This window comes from Taudactylus pleione, unplaced genomic scaffold (assembly GCF_031769625.1).
Source record: "Taudactylus pleione unplaced genomic scaffold, aTauple2 ptg000201l, whole genome shotgun sequence".
NCBI classification, from domain to species: Eukaryota; Metazoa; Chordata; class Amphibia; order Anura; family Myobatrachidae; genus Taudactylus; species Taudactylus pleione.
In genome coordinates this window covers 37,975,310-37,989,324 of record NW_028284603.1, presented here as the reverse complement: position 1 = coordinate 37,989,324, position 14,015 = coordinate 37,975,310, and positions in this window count along the sequence as shown.

Sequence of the window (14,015 nt, the reverse complement as noted above, 5' to 3'; positions counted from 1 at the left end):
TTCTCTTTATGATTGAGGGGATTCTTTTCAGGAGAACCTTGCCAAGCATGTATTTGAAACACAACAGAAGTTCAATTTGCACAATCAACATACTGTACATAGCTGACACATGAGACATAATTTAAACATGTTCCTGTCCTTTGACCTCAAATCAGGAAGACTATTCTTTGAAGGAGAGGATTGCCTTGCTGAAAATGTCAGATTCTAATAATGATTTGTGAATTTAAATTTTTGTTTCTGTACGTATGCATCTAATATTTTTAACAAAAAGTACATAGCAGTCTATGCACAGGACATTGGTGTGAGTGGTGGGTGAAGGCACTGCTGCCACCAGTCTGTATAGCACAGCTGGTCATTTGGGCACTCCCGAATCAGGATCACTATGCAAAGCTATACAAGTAGAACACATCAAATTAAAAAAACATTGGCAGAAGCAGTTTCATTGTGGGCAAAGCCGCGGGCAACAGCTAGTTACTAATAACTGCACTTACAACTAAATCTATTAGACATTGTGATAGCAGCTACCCTGAGATCCATTCATATCAGTATGGATGAAATATGAATTCCTTGCATAAGAGGGCTGATTCAACGATGCATTGTAAAATAGCTAACCAAGCTACTCACAGTGGACGTAGATTCCCATTTAAACTACAGATATTCTGTCAGGATCCTTTTTCAGGCTCTTAATATATTCTGGCAAAAGTTTTTGTTGTGTCCAGTGGTGAATCTGTAATGGGTGCAGTATGTGGGTACACAAGGGCCCTTGGGCCCAGGGGAGCCCACACTGGACACCCTGCAAACATACATTATACTCACCTTTCTGGATTCTGGCATCAGAGCTGTAGAAATCACTTGAGAATATGGAGTGGCCACGATTTTCCCAGATATTTGCACATGCACAGTGGAAAATTCACTGGGAGGTTACTTGCAACTGCGCCGTGAGAGAGGAGGGGGCCCACACAGGGCTACTCCACTCTTAAACACCTCTGTTTGTTTCTCATAAAGGATTTCAATGTCACAATCATAAGATATGCAAGTTAGTAGCTGCTTTAACTGATTTTATTAGAATTGTCTAAAAAGCATTTGTTTGGCTGTTGGAGTGGAGACAGTCAGGGCTTCAGGCCAAGGCCTAATATAGCGCTGTTGGAGAAAGGTTACTGCATTCTCCACACATTTGGGGACAAATGAAATAGGGTGTGAGTTTTTGCGCACATATGGAATCACACCTTCTCACACCTTTAAAAGTTGCAAACAGATCAACCGGAATGTGATTTGCATTTCTCCAAGCATACTGACTACTGACACAAACAGATTCACCCATTGGCAGGGCAAAGTCCCATGACTTAAGCATCACACACACTATATAAGCCCCCGAGGCACCATTTTGTGCTTTGATAGGGAGTAAGGAGCTGGCTACATGACAGGAGACAGGAGGATTCTGGGAATATTCTATGCGGCATGGCAGGCAGGAGAGCTGGGGGAGCTCAGCAGAGGCTGGAGGAGGAGGATCAGGAGGTGATTGTCAGGCAGAGTCACAGTGAGGAGGAGGAAGATTTGTCTGACCAGGAAGCGCAGGAGGAGGATGATGACACATAGGTGGAGGAGGAAAATGAAGATGAGGGGGAGGATGAAGAGGAGGAGGAGGCTGAGTCTGCTGGTCCTTTGCCTGGGAAGACGCACTGTGGGCGCAATATTCGCTTCACTTATGAAGAAAATTCTGCACTGGTACATGCTATGGTATCAGTGTTCACACGTCTCCTGGGAGAATGTGCACACTGTACCCCCCTTGCCAGAAATAAATAAATGTGGCTTGGCCTCACCAATGCTGTTAATTCTGCCAGTAGCTGCAACCGTGACATTCACAACGTGAAGTTTCAATGATATAAAACATGTGTTAAAGGGCAAAATGGCGGATGACATGAAGCAGTCCCGCAAGACCGATGGTGGGCATCACATCCCCATACACTACACATCTTATGGACAAGAGCTCAAACAGATCATTCCCCCAGAGATCCTACCCATGACTCATATTGAGGATACAGACAGACCGTCAAATCCGGACCCTATTGGTGAATAACATAACAATACTCATATTACATATGTGTACAGTACATGCTTATTTTTCTTTGCTTTTTGTAATGCCCTATTCCTGTACAATCATCTGATGCTGTAGAACAGCACATACTAGTATGCTGTGACATAGATTGCACTGAGTACAAATGTTGGAATGTTGGCCATGCTGGGATGTGTTGTGCTACAGCACTTTTTTATTTTTTTATTTTAGAATATTATTTAAATTTTAAATAATAATGTTAGGAAGTGTAAATAGTTTCTAACTTAGTATTATTATGTTTGTGAGATTAATTAGCTCAGAAGGGCCACTGCACTGTTTCTTTCAAAACCAGAGTATTTTTAGTGGTGCATTTTTATTTTAATATCCTTCACTTTTTTTGGGTTTACTGTTCTAAAAATGTAAGATGAACATGTAATTGTCCAAACAATAATGTCTTGAATTGTTCCGCAGCTGCTCCAGGGAGGAAGAATTCTTCTTCAAAAAGGCCTTGTGCCCCTGTGAAACCCAACACATTAGTATGTACCTTAGCATGTATTGAGGAATTAGCCCCAAAGCAAACACGCTTTCAATAGGTGACTAAAATAAGATGTAAATCATCTAAACTTTCCGGATGTATCTCATCGCACCACAATCAGAACTTAATTCTGGAGTGAAAAAATTAGTGTACCCCCCTCCTGCCCCCAACATTTCAAACAGTAAAATAATAATCCTTACCATTTTTTTAGGTCTATCACATCCACATCCACCAAGTCCTCAACAACATAGTCTGGAAGAAGATGCTCATGAAATTGTATTAGTCATAGTAGATCCTGTCATGGTTGTGGATGAAAATACAGAAGTGGTTAATAGCAACAACCAGCAAATTACCTGTACAACAACAGGGCCTACACCTACACCTCCAAAAACCCCTTCTGTTGATGAGATAGCTTTGTCCCTTGACGGTTTTAGAACAAAGCAGTTTTACTTTATGGAGAGAGAAACAGAACAAATGGAAACCATTAAATATGTCCTTAAAAAATGTTTGAGTGCTAACAGAGTGGCAGAGGACACACGCATTAGAATGGCTGACAATATTGATTTAATGCTGCTTGACCTTACTTAGGCTATTTGGTCACAGACTGAGGCATTTAGAAACCTTCACACAGAATTAGTAGCACAGAGGGCCCTAATAAAGCCTACATCAGGTTCACTATTAGTAGTGTGTGTATGACTTCACTAAGTACATCACCTACCACTCCACCCAGGCGCAGTCTACGCACACGTGGTGGTGTAGTTAAATGCAAAGTTAGAGGTACAGTTGGTTCAGTAGACAAAGTACATTTTACTTATCTTACAGTATGTTTACAAATCAGGTTTTGCACTTTTTTCTGAAAATGTCAATTTGTTTAAATCTAAAATATATACATATATATATATATATATATATATATATATATATTGAAGACATTTTAAATAATGTAAATGTTCACAGTGACCTGATTTTAACCATATTATTGCAATGTTGCAATATTGTTGTTTTTGCAAATAAAAACATGTTACAGTGTAACTGTGACAAAGGCTACATTTTTGGATTCCCTAAACATTTAATCCTAAGAAAATTAATACAATATTTATTGTAATGGTGTTTGTATATTTAAAACAAAGACTCTTACCAGATACTCATGGGCAAAAAAGAAGGCCTGTCATGCAGCTTTTCCACCGGTTCCAGTTCAGAACCTTGTGTAATGTACATACATTTGAATTAATGTGTTTGTAGGCATACAACTTTTACACATCTATACACATACACATTCTCTTACATTGTTTCCTAAAAAACATATGTGAAAAATACTGCTGTATGATCCTCTGTCGAACCTCATTCCCGCCCTCTGTATTGACAATGCCCTCTGTTGGGAAAGGGTCCAGTTCCTCCACAACTGCTGCAATGTCCCCAAGGTCATAATGGCCTTGCCCAAGGGCCATTTTATGGAGCAAGCAGCATGACTGGATGATGTCACACACTTTACGCACATTGTAAAGGAGTATGCCAGCCAACCTGTCCAAACATCGAAACCTGATTTTCAACACCACAAAGATATGCTCTATTACTGACCTTGTAGCAATGTGTGCGTTCTTGTACCGGTGCTGTGAAGGGCCTTGTGGTTGCAACAGAGGTGTCATGAGCCAAGTCTGACACCCATATCCTGAGTCACCTAAATGATGAAAGAGGGAGTAAAATTACTTAATTTCAACATTAAAAAATAGGATTGGAACAAGACAAACACTTTAAATACATGTAAAAGTAAACACAGTAATAATTACATTACTGGCCTTTTTGGGCACACATACATGTACTATGAGTACAGCAATAGAGAGAAACACACACCAATTCCAAATTTAGTGTAAAGTAATTGTAACTTGACAAACAACATACCAAACAGCCAGCCCTCTGGCACGTGTCCTTGAAACCTCTTCCACAGGGCTGACTGGCGCAGGATATAGGCATCATGGCAAGACCCAGGGTAACCTGCAACCACACTGAGAATCTTGAGGTTAGCATCACAGACCACCTGCACATTGAGGGAGGGGTAGCCATGTCTATTTACATAGACATACCCCCTCAAGTGCGGCGATTTGATCCCAATGTGGGTGCAGTCTCTGGCTCCCAGCACATTAGTCAATGCTAAGAGCCACTAGAAAGCTACCTTAAGGTTCAGCCAGTCTGACTTACAAAGTGGGAATGAGATTAATGTTTGCCACAACTTCTTCAGGGCAGATAACACTTGAGATAAATGCCTAGAGAAACTGGTTTATGTAATCCCCAGCACTCTAACGCTCACTGACTGAAATGAGCCAGTGGCAAAAAAATTAATTTATGCTGCCCAGTTGCTACCAGCCAAAGGCTCCAAATAATCTCTCACCTGCTCATATAGGGTCATGAGGTTTGTACGGTTCAATCTAAATAACTGAACCACCTCATGATCTGAGAGGGAGCCCAGGTCCATCCTGGCATGAAGCAGAATAGGGACCTGGATCTGGTGATGCTCCTGTGCCCTCTTCCTGCACAGCTCCTCCATAGTAAGTAGGCCACTAGCATACAGCTCCAATGAAGTATGTACAAACTCCATTTCTCCAACCCTTACAGCTGCAATGGCTGTAGGTGTGGTTTATATAGGCATGTGATGATTTATGGACTTCACGTGGGTTAATTAGCCATATCTTCTTTTTTTTTTAAAGTCTCATTAAACTCGTCTATGTGAACCTGGTCTAAAGTTCTGGTGAATTTTAATCAAATTTGTGGGCGATTTTGAAATTCACAAACCTTTTACATTTGGAGAGTTCACATATGAAAAATGTGGAACACCGCACAGATTCTATTCGACAACCACCCTATAAATATATATTCATTATTTACTATCTAGAATTTGTATATAAAGGGTGGTGTGCTACCTACTACCGTTATTCATGAATACAGCAAGGAAAAGGAAAAGAGGTAGTATATCGGTGCACTAGTTGATTAATTACATAATTCTTAAAACATAACTTTTATTAGATATATGCTATAATATATATCCCCTCTAGGGAAACATAGCGGCGAAGTATTAAAAATATAGATTAAGGAAAGAAATTAGAATTAAAATGAAACTAAAGGTCTTCTCTACTCATAGGGTTATATAATAGGTGCCTTCTTATAAAGAGATCAACTATCCTATCTGTGATCGAATATGCTTTAAATTATACATCTGTGTTGATCCATATCATGGATCTCCTCTATGAACTCCCAAAGTATATAAACCGTGTAATAATATTAAATTAATCAATGAGGATTGGGAGGTTATAATCAATGGTTGACAATTTTATTGTACAGATATTATATTATGAGGACATTATTAATGAATAAAAAATAAAAAATCAGGTAATCCTATTGTGTTTAGACTGCCTTTATCTCCAGGCATATATTCATCCACACGGATGGTGTCCTTTTTAATATATTCACACAGTTCAGTGATGTGATACCATCGCTGGATATCCCATATACATACAGGAAAAAATTCACAATGTTGACTAATCACAGTAATGATGTTTAGCTAACTCCCAATATTCGTAACTACTTCATCATTTAATGTTCAAATTCAGTATAATTCAGCTAAATTGGTGGTGACATGTTAGTGTTTAGTTTGAATCCAATTGTTGCAGATTCAACTATTTCTATAGTATCAGCAACTTTGTATCATTTGCAGGTTATATTGCTGAATTCAAAACATCGATGTCATACCGATTGTGTCGCTAGTCCAATCGTCACTGCAGTGATGTTTAAGTTGCCTTTATATATCGGCAAATGTCCATTAGGCACATGTGACTATTGTAATCTAATATTCAATATGGGACTATCCCTGAGATTTAAATATCTTTTTGGTATCAGCGCCTATACATCGATTAATCACTGCAGATTAAATTAATGCAGTCAAAAAACACTAGTGTCACACACTATATACTGATGGCAATCCAATAGGCTATCATATTAATCTGCCTTCATATATAGGCAGATATCCAATAACATATATGGCTTTAAGGCAGCAATATTGGGTTATCTTCTTGTCTCAGTATATGCTCGTCACTATAATTAGCTTTATCATGTAGTTAAACTGGTGAATAATATAAATATTGTTCTCCCTTAATGTCTCATACATATAAGAAGTCTCCGATCACAGATATGATTAATTGCAGTCACATTCGCTGCTAACGGCATCATATATGCTCACAGAGTACATTATGTCCAGTGGCAAATGCAGGATTTCTAGAGGGGGGTTTCCAAATCCTTGATTTTAGAGTGAGTGTGGCCAGTCCATGAAGAGGGCATAATTACCACTTATCCAGCTTTAATATGCATCATGCAAAGTATATTGTGTGTCATAATTCCAGCATATATAGGACTAGCGATCACAGTAAGCCATTAAATGCGGCAGTAGGGCCATCCTGCCTGAGCTGAATGATTTTATTTCAGATGTTGGCACCATTCCAGGGCATGGGAGCAAGTCCGAGAGTCTGGGGGAGCAGCAGAAGAACCTAGCACTGCCCTGGACATATATGTACATATTGGGCTCTATAGCAGTGCATCCCTAACAATTCATGTTTTCCAAATCCCCTAATTGATACACAGGTTATTTATTACTGGCTGATACATGTTAAAAGATCCACAGGTGGAGCTATTTATATCATTTATGATACTGAGAAGAACATGCAGCGCTAGTAAAATTCCATTATATTACTATTTCTATTGTGGTCATGGTGTGGGCTGGGGAGGGGGGTTTCCAGGCAGACGGAAACCCCCCCTGCGTTTGCCTATGATGTCTGCTACATGGATATGGTTAATTGCAGTCACATTCGCTGCTATACGGCATCATGTTTGCTCACAGAATACACCATGTCTACTGCACTATCAATTAGTGCTATACTGATGCCAAATATTAGTTGATCATCTGTTGAACATAAACACAGCATGCGTCTATTATCAAAGCCGTAATTGGCATAATGTGTTTGTGCGCACAGAGAGAGACCCTCAGAGCGGTCCGATGCGCATTTCGCCAGCGGCTTTTTCAAAGGATCAACCCAATGGGTGTGTCTAGAGGGTTTAAATACCCTTACCTGTTCCTTTCCGGCCAATCAGAACTCCGTAAAAACGGAGGTTTGTGAGGCAGGAATAAACATTGCTTGCCGATTCTTTCATCAGGCAAAAGCAATGGATTGTGGAGAAAGTGATTCTATTATGATAAGCTTATGGGTTTAACACTGCTCATCCATCCGTGGGTGAAATGAGGAATTCATTTACATATTGTTTCAATACTTGCAATCCAATATATCAGACATCTTGGAATTAATAAAAGTATTATTCCTAATATAAGTTAATTATATTACAATCACTATCCTGGGAATAAGCTCATAAATTAGCCAACATTAATAAGGGATAGTATTTATTCATTACTCAAGCCCATTAATATATGCATATGCATAAATATATCCATCTCATATATCTTAAATGTGTATTAGAATAAAATAAAATAAATTAAAATTAAAATAAAATAAAAGTGTCGTGATGGTGCAAATCTTCCTAAATAACAAAATAAGTGAAATTAAATATTAAGAGAGAGAATAAAAAATAAAATACATATGACTCTCAGTTGTGACTAAATAAATTTGAGTAAAATGTCGTGATTAAATAGATTTCATATCAATTATTAAATAAAAAAGTGATTTTATAAGAATAATTAACACCCCATGGGATAATTAATTATATATTGTGAATAAAATATATATATATATGTGACTCATAGTGTATTATGTATAAAAATATATATAAATATACCATTATAAGGATAATTAATAATTAATCAATGCATTGCTAATATTAACAGGAGATACCCTTTCTTTCTGAAATATGAAATCATAATCTCATATCCAGAATTTAGTTATCAAATAGTTAGTTCACAGGAAAGCAGAGTAATTATTCCTCTCATTCAAACCCCAGGGGTGGACACTTCCCATCAAAAATATAAGACGTGCTTCTCTTTTGAGAAGTTGTTTAGTCATCTCTCCTCCCCTATTTTTTCCATTATGAATGCCTTCAGTAGACACGGATTACTTTGATGATGAAGTAAAAAGTGTTTAGCCACTGTTGTTAATGTTTTAAACTTTTTTGATCTGCGTCTGCATTGCGAATGTTTCCTGCATGCTCTAGCAGTCTTTGTTTAAAAGGTCTGCTGGTCATGCCAATATATCGAAGATTATAGGGACACATCAAACAGTATATGACATTTCTTGAGTTACTATTTAGGAACTCTTGAATTTACCAAGTACGATTGTACTTGTCTGAAAATTGTTTTGTATTGACCATATGTCGACACGCCTTACAGTGTCCGCAGCTGAAAAAAACTTTGATTTTTATTCCAGTAGTGGACTCTGATCTAAAATGGCTATGTACCAAGGAATCTTTTACATTTCTAGATCTTCTCCAGCAGATTTGTACTCTATCTCCAATGATGGTAGCTAGATCTGAGTCTGCCTTCAACACATGCCAATGACGTTGAATAATCTCTCTGATTTTTTGGTTCTCCTGACAGAATGTGCCAATGAATCTTATTGGTTGTTGTTCCTGTTTCCTTGTCCTTAATTTGGACTTAGAGTGAATTAACACCTCTCTTTTTTGTGCTCGGGTTGAATGTAAGGCTTTTTGTGTAGATATTTTACTATATCCTCTTGCCCTTAGCCTCTTATCTAGTTCTTTAGCTCTTAATTCAAAAGTCTCATCCTCACCACAGTTCCTACGAGTTCTTAAAAATTCCCCTTTTGGTATACCCACTATCACTGATCTTGGGTGGGAGCTTGTAGCATGTAGGATACTATTTGTAGCTGTTGGCTTTCTGTATATGTTGGTAATAAGATAACCATCTTCTTTGACTGATATGGACAGGTCTAGAAAGTTCACTGTCCATTGGCTCATTTCCATCGTCAATCTTAAATTCAATATTAGTCAGTGATCGTCAGTCTTAAATATTGGAAAATGTATGTGAAAGAAACTGAGAAACAACTGTTGGATATATATATTATTCACAATATATAATTAATTATCCCATGGAGTATTAATTATTCTTATAAAATCACTTTTTTATTTAATAATTGATATGAAATCTATTTAATCACGATGTTTTACTCACATTTATTTTATTTTTGTTGGTTTTGTCTTTTATTCAATTATTTAGTCACAACTGAGAGTCATATGTTTTTTATTTTTTATTCTCTCTCTTAATATTTAATTTCACTTATTTTGTTATTTAGGAAGATTTGCACCATCACGACACTTTTATTTTATTTAAATTTTTATTTTAATTTATTTAATTTTATTTTATTCTAATACACATTTAGGATATATGAGATGGATATGTTTATGCATATGCATATATTAATGGGCTTGAGTAATGAATAAATACTATCCCTTAATAATGTTGGCTAATTTATGAGCTTATTCCCAGGATAGTGAGTGTAATATGATTAACTTATATTAGGAATAATACTTTTATTAATTCCAAGATGTCTGATATATTGGATTGCAAGTATGGCAACAATATGTAAATGAATTCCTCATTTCACCCACGGATGGATGAGCAGTGTTAAACCCATAAGCTTATCATAATAGAATCACTTTCTCCACAATCCATTGCTTTTGCTTGATGAAAGAATCGGCAAGCAATGTTTATTCCTGCCTCACAAACCTCCGTTTTTACGGAGTTCTGATTGGCCAGAAAGGAACAGGTAAGGGTATTTAAACCCTCTAGACACACCCATCGGGTTGATCCTTTGAAAAAGCCGCTGGCGAAATGCGCATCGGACCGCTCTGAGGGTCTCTCTCTGTGCGCGCAAACACATTATGCCAATTACGGCTTTGATAATAGATGCGTGCTGGGTTTATGTTCAACAGATGATCAACTAATATTTGGCATCAGTATAGCACTAATTGATAGTGCAGTAGACATGATGTATTCTGTGAGCAAACATGATGCCGCATAGCAGCGAATGTGACTGCAATTAATCATATCTGTGATCAGAGACTTCTTATATGTATGAGACATTAAGGGAGAACAATATATATATTATTCACCAGTTTAACTACATGATAAAGCTAATTATAGTGACGAGCATATACTGAGACAAGAAGATAACCCAATATTGCTGCCTTAAAGCCAAATATGTTATTGGATATCTTCCTATATATGAAGGCAGATTAATATGATAGCCTGTTGGATTGCCATCAGTATATAGTGTGTGACACTAGTGTTTTTTGACTGCATTAATTTAATCTGCAGTGATTAATCACTGTATAGGCGCTGATACCAAAAAGATATTTAAATCTCAGGGATAGTCCCATATTGAATATTAGATTACAATAGTCACATGTGCCTAACGGACATTTGCCAATATATAAAAGCAACTTAAACATCAGCGCAGTGACGATTGGACTAGCGACACAATCGGTATGACATCGATGTTTTGAATTCAGCAATATAACCTGCAAATGATACAAAGTTGCTGATACTATAGAAGTAGTTGAATCTGCAACAATTGGATTCAAACTAAACACTAACATGTCACCACCAATTTAGCTGAATTATGCTGAATTTGAACATTAAATGATGAAGTAGTTAAGAATATTGGGAGTTAGCTAAACATCATTACTGTGATTAGTCAACATTGTGAATTTTTACTTGTATGTATATGGGATATCCAGCGATGGTATCACATCACTGAACTGTGTGAATATATTAAAAAGGACACCATCCGTGTGGATGAATATATGCCTGATTCAGACCCACTCGCGAGCGGCTGTCCGCTCGCAAGTGGGTCGATGTTCTGCACTGAGCATGCGCACGACGGAGGGAGCTCCGTCGTGCGCATGCGCCAGACGTGACGAGCGAAGGAATGTCCTTCGCTCGTTGTGTCTGATCAAAGGGGGCGTGCTGTCGATGTTGATTGACAGCACGCCCCCTTTGGTGGGCGTGCTGGGGCGTGCCTCCCTGACGGGGCGTTCCTAAGGGAACGCCTACCGTCAGAAGCCGGCCACTGACATCACTAGTGATGTCAGTGGGAGTGATTTTGGCTCTGATAGAGCCAAAATCACTCCGGGCTTTGCGGTTGAAAACCTCAACCGCAGGCTCCGGCTCGCAGTTTCGATGGCCGCGATGGTCAAGACCATCGCGGCCATCAAACTGCACGCTCGTATAGGCTGTGGGTGGTGACCCACAGCTATACGAGCGTCCAGGAGGACGCTCCATAGTTATGGAGGACGGCCCTCATTCAGAGCGTGCGCTCTGCTCAGAGCGTACGGCTCTGAATGAGGGCCTAAGAACAATAGGATTACCTAATTTTTTATTTTTTATTCATTAATAATGTCCTCATAATATAATATCTGTACAATAAAATTGTCAACCATTGATTATAACCTCCCAATCCTCATTGATTAATTTAATATTATTACAGGTTGAGTCTCCCATATCCAAAATGCTTGGGACCAGGGGTATTTTGGATAAAGGAATATTCCGTATTTAGGAATAATTGCATATCATAATGAAATATCTTGGGAATGGGACCCCAATATACACACAGAATGCATTTGTGTGTTATATACACCATATACACATAGCCTGCAGCTCATTTTATACAATATTTTCAATAATTTTGTGGCTCAAGCAAAGTTTGTGTACATACATGAAATAATTTAATGTTTCATTTACACCCTATACACACAGCCTGAAGGTAATTTTATACTATATTTTTAATAATTTGTGCCTTAGACAAAGTTTGTGTACATTGAACCATCAAAAATCAAAGGTTTATTATCTCAGTCATGCCAAAATTATTCCGTAATTCGGAATATGGATATGGGAGACTCAACCTGTGCACGGTTTATATACTGTGAGAGTTCATAGAGGAGATCCATGATATGGATCAACACAGATGTATAATTTAAAGCATATTTGATCACAGATAGGATAGTTGATCTTTTTATAAGAAGGCACCTATTATATAATCCTATGAGTAGAGAAGACCTTTAGTTTAATTTTAATTCTAATTTCTTTCCTTAATCTATATTTTTAATACTTCGCCGCTATGTTTCCCTAGAGGGGATATATATTATAGCATATATCTAATAAAAGTTATGTTTTAAGAATTCTGTAATTAATCGACTAGTGCACCGATATACTACCTCTTTTCCTTGCTGTATACATTTGGAGAGTTGTAAGTTTAAAATGGGAAAATATCTGGATGCGATTTGGCAATTTGTGATTTGGGGGAAAAAGTTAATAATGCGAAAATGCCTGTTTTCACACACTATTACATTTGCGATTAGCCAAAAAATGCGAATTTACTGTCAAACTTGCAAAAACACCAAAATCGCTACCTATTACATTTGGCCCTTGGTGTTTGGGGTTCTGAGACAGCCTTGGAATGCTGAGGATGACAGGAAAATGCAGAGACTGGGCCAAGTTGAATGCAAGGTGCTTTTGATAATAATTAAAGGCAGTAAAAACTGCAGAGACCAGAATGCTATTTGAAATCCTGTGTTGCTCGCAGAAGGCCTTATCCAGGTTGTTAGAGATGACAAACTGAAGATCATAAAAGGGGAAGTCTTGCTGGGACCCAAAAAACACTCCTTTACGGTATTTCTTGGCACTTCTCTGAACTGACATGCAGAAGACATTCCTAAAGAAAGTGTATGGGGACAGCATCATTTATGCAGATATTGTCATTACAGTGTCTAGCCTGTTTCTTTTTTATCAGTGGACTATGGGTATCACCAATCTGCATACATCTTTCTTGGTTCTAGTGGGATCAGGAGTCTACTAGAAAAGGCAGCTGTAGTGGGTTGGTGATTAGAACTCTATTTCAGGTATCAGGTATGATACACTGAGCAATGACTCATCTAGATCCTTAAAATAGTCCATACATGCCAGCTTGTTTTTGGCATTGACACATACACATTTTTCTGCATCTGGCATTCTAGTTAGCATCATACATCCATCTTTCAAAATACTCTATATATTCCATAATGGATCTGTAGACTGGTCATAAATGAGTTTAAGAGGCTTTGGCTGTATAATAACAGTGTAGGTCATCAAATGCTATTGTGAAACTTGTAAATAGTAAAACATATAGGGCAAATTTACTAAGTGACGGGTTCTAAACCTCGGAGGTTTAGCTGTGGTTTTGCTATCCCCATATTTACTAAGGCCAAAACCGACAACAAAACTAATTTTAGAAATTGCCATCAAACCGCCACCAAACCCCCAGGGTTTAGAAGCTGCCATCAAACCACCACCAGACACCCAGGGTTTAGAACCCGCCATCAAACCGCCACCAAACAGCTGGACTTTAGAACCTGCCGCTTAGTAAATTTTGCCCTTAGTCTTTG